This window comes from Tamandua tetradactyla, chromosome 3 (assembly GCF_023851605.1).
Source record: "Tamandua tetradactyla isolate mTamTet1 chromosome 3, mTamTet1.pri, whole genome shotgun sequence".
In the NCBI taxonomy this organism is placed as follows: Eukaryota; Metazoa; Chordata; class Mammalia; order Pilosa; family Myrmecophagidae; genus Tamandua; species Tamandua tetradactyla.
Genome location: NC_135329.1, coordinates 94,131,403 through 94,135,494, shown reverse-complemented (window position 1 = coordinate 94,135,494; position 4,092 = coordinate 94,131,403). Strand labels below are relative to the sequence as shown.

At 43.8% G+C, this 4,092-nt stretch overlaps 1 pseudogene; it reads left to right on the top strand.

Annotated features, from left to right (window-relative positions):
* The first annotated feature begins 507 nt into the window (after window positions 1-507).
* LOC143676235 (adenylyl cyclase-associated protein 1 pseudogene) lies at window positions 508-1,919 on the top strand (annotated as a pseudogene).
* The last annotated feature ends 2,173 nt before the right edge of the window (window positions 1,920-4,092 follow it).

The following is a 4,092-nucleotide window of genomic DNA, read 5'->3' as shown; positions in this document are numbered from 1 at the left end:
ACACCTGATATTCGAGAAAGAGCCCCTCAAAATCCTTCAAGTGTTTACATTTTTGATTCATCCACACTTGTATCAATCTGGGAACTTTGACTCTCCAGTCTAAAGAAACCACATATAATGTGGGGAAAGGGCAAGAAGGTAAATTCAAGTACCCACACTGATGACAGTAAGGAACGAATGCTATTTAGGATTGTGATTCAAAATCATTACATATAGAAGCATCCAATATCCCTCAGCATTCCTTAAGAGTGTTACTGTATGGGACCAGGGGTTTCTAGTGATGATTCCTGGAATCTCTGGTTCTGTGTTGTCTCAGTGACACCAAGTGGGTAGGACTCTGCTCCACCCCCAGATCTCACTTCAGTTCTTCTTTTTGTGCATTTGGTATGTTAGAATTCTGAAAAAGGGCTCCTTGGCCAAGACTTATACTTGTAAACCGGGTTCTTGCTGGAAGTGGAGTGGCTGTTCGCCGTCCTGAGGTGAGGCAGAACTCTGAGGTAATACATAATGGCTGACACGCAAAGTCTGGTAGAAAGATTGGAGAAGGCAGTGGACTGTCTGCAGGCAGTCATCCCAGGTCTCTGACATGCACTGTGGGCATGGAGACAGTCATCCAAAAGGAGCACCTCCTCATGTGCAAGCATTTGACTTGCTGCTTGCTGGTCCTGTAGTAGAATGCCTGAAGATCAGTAAAGAGATTGGGGGAGATGGGCAGAAGCATGCGGAGATGGTCCACACAGGTCTGAAGCTGGAGTGAGCTCTCTTGGCTACAGCCTCTCAGTGCCAGCAATCAGCAAGGAATAAGCTTTCTGAATTGTTGGCACCCATCTCAGAGCAGTTCCAAGAGGTGATAACCTTTCAGGAGAAGAACCGAGGCAGCAAGTTGTTCAATCATCTGTCAGCTGTCAGTGAAAGCATCCAGGCCCTGGGCTGGGTGGCTATGGCTTCCAAGCCTGGCCCTTATGTGAAAGAAATGAATGATGCTGCCATGTTTTATACAAACCGAGTCCTCAAGGAGTACAAAGATGTGGATAAGAAGCATGGAGACTGGGTCAAAGCTTACTTGAGTGTATGGACAGAGCTGCAGGCTTACATTAAGGAGTATCATACCACTGGACCGGTCTGGAGCAAAATGGGCCCTGTGGCAAAAGAACTGAGTGGATTGCCATCTTGACCCTCTGATGGATTGAGTCCTCCTCCTCCCCAACAGGACCCCCTCCCGCCCCCCTCAGTCGCTGCCAGTTCAGGCTCAAGATGACTCTGCTTCATGCTCAGAACTCTTTGCCCAGATTAATCAGGGAGAGAGCATCACGCATGCTCTGAAACATGGATCTGATGACATGAAGGCTGCCCTGAAGGCTGAGAGTGGTCCCGTACGCAGTGGCCCCAAACCACTTTCTGCACCTAAATAAGAAGTCAGTTCTTCCCTCAAAACGAAAGAAAGAGCCAGCTCTACTTGAACTGGAAGGCAAGAAGTGGAGAGTGGAAAATCAGGAGACTGTTTCTAACCTGGTGATTGATGATATGGAGCTGACACAGGTGGCTTACTTATACAAGTGTGTCAGCACAACATTGCAGATCAAGGGCAAAATTAACTCCATTATAGTAGATAACTGCAAGAAACTCAGTCTGGTGTTCGATGACGTGGTGGGCATTGTGGAGATAATCAACAGTAGGGATGTCAAAGTTCAGGTAACAGGTAAAGTGCCCACCATTTCCATCAACAAACAGATGGCTACCACGCTTACCTGAGCAAGAATTCCCTGGATTGTGAGATAGTCAGGGCCTAGTCTTCTGAAATGGATGTCCTTATTCCTACAGAAGGCAGTGATTTTAACAAGTTCCCAGTCCCTGAGCGGTTCAAGACCTTATGGAATGGCCAAAAGTTGGTCACCACAGTGAAAGAAACTGCTGGATAAGCGAAGTGCCTCTGGGTTCTTCACTCCTTCACACCCTGGGAAAAATTTATGTGATAAATCTGTATCAAGAAGATTCTTTTCTAGATTTTCTCTACCTTTCTGCTCTTAAACTGTGTCTCTGCTCTGAGAAGTACAGCTACCTGCCTTCACGGAAATACCTGTCAGGCTAAGATTTGGGATGGGATAGCAGGTCAGTTGATCATCTGCAGGAAGGGATAGCTTTTCCATGTCAGCTCAACCACACCACCAGTCTATTCTTTTGGAACTGCAGACCAACGTTAATGGGTTTTAGCTTCCAGCTTTTGGGGTTATTCTGTCAACAGTCACTTGAGAAGAATAAAACAGTCCCCAGGAGTTAACATATCAGAATGATCTTCACACCAGTTAATCCTGTTCTAACAGTGAGCGTGAGGATAGCAGCAACTGGTGTAATTCCAGTTGGTTCTTCTAACCAAACTAATTTTTCACTGTTGACAAGTGAGACAAAAGTTGTGCTAGACCAAAGGCTGAGGCTTGACCGTTTAGCATTCCAAGCAAAAATTTTCTATAAGCATCCTTTTTATTTTGCGTTCCATCCTGGGTCTGCCTGAACCATGAAATAGTAGGTTTTCCTATACCAACTGCTGTAGCTGTGACTTGCATGCAGGATAGTTAAAGGAATCTCTGACCCTTTCTTTCTCTGGGATCTTTGCTGCTTAGCACTTTCCTACAGAGATGATTTGAAAAGGGGGGGTGGGGGGAGCGGGGAGGAAACAACACACTGTTCCAAGGAATCTGGCATTCCTCCTTCCTTCCCTGCTAGGTGCCTGCCATCCATCTTTTCTGCCTTCTTTTCCCTGCCATGCTCAACAGCTTATGGTTTCTGTCCAGGCACCTGAACAGAGGACTAAAACCTCCACTGCAGGCTGGTTTTAGGTCTCCATTTATGTCAGAACCTTGCACAGCACTGCTAATGTAAATTTTAGTTTTTCCTTCCAGGACAAACACTTACCAAAATATGCAACATTTTTTTGTGGGAAAGAGATTGTCCTGTGACTTCTCCCATTTCTTGAGGCCTGTGGAAATAAACCTTTATGTACTTTAAAGTTTACAGAAAATGGAATAAAGTTAACACCAAAAAAAAAACCCCAAACAAACAAACAAAAAAAACTTATGCTTGTGAACCAACATTTTACAGTGTAGTTTGTTTCTGTAAAGAGGTCAGTCATCAAGAAAAGATTACATTTTGCTCATCCTCGTCAGTCTTCATGTAAAAGGCAGGGAAAGGTATAAGATATTTCAGGAATATTTGCATTAAAATGGTGAAAAGTTTGGGCATAGTAGGCACTAAGTAAGTATTTGCTGAATGGATGGCTCACTAAATGCAAAGAGAGAAACTTCAAAAATTTGCCTTCCCCCTTTCTTATTTTTCTGGGGCTGCTGTAACAAAGTACCTCAAACTGGATGGCTTAAAACTACAGAAATTTATTGTCTCACAGTTCTGGAGATTAGAAATCCAAATCAAGATGTCAGCAGGGCCACACTTCCTCTGAAGTCTGCAGGCTTCTGGAGGTGGCTTGCCAGCAATCCTGGCGTTCTTTGGTTTGCAGCGTAGCTCGATCTCTGCCCTTAGCACATGGCTGCCTTCTCTCTGCCTGACTGACTGTGTCCAATTTCCCCTTCTTATAAGGACCCCCGTCATATTGGATTAGGACCCATCCAAATGCAGTTTGGCCTCATCATAACTAATATCATCTTCAAAGATCCCATTTCCAAATAAGACCACATTCAAGAGACTGGAGGCTAGGGCTTGAATATGTCTTTTCTGGGGACACAATTCAATCCATAACAGCCCACATCACTGAATAAACAAGGCATGACTGAATTTGGCTCCAGTTGAGTTCTGTTGTGTTTATAGATACCAGGGTTCAATCTTCTAAGAACAACTTTAATAGTGAAGTGACAATATTTGGCAAGGCACTTGTCAAAGCACCTTCAAGGATCATTCTGCTGTCTTTTAAAACATCTTTCAGAAAGATATCATCAAGTATTTGGAGTGAAACTTGATGATCTGTTCTCTTGGAGATGTGGAAATTGAGATCGAAATCTGCTGTAGAGGCAAGTACAATTTATCTATATAATCAATATGTTTAATTGAAGAAAAAGTTATGCATTTTCTTGAAGGTAACTTATT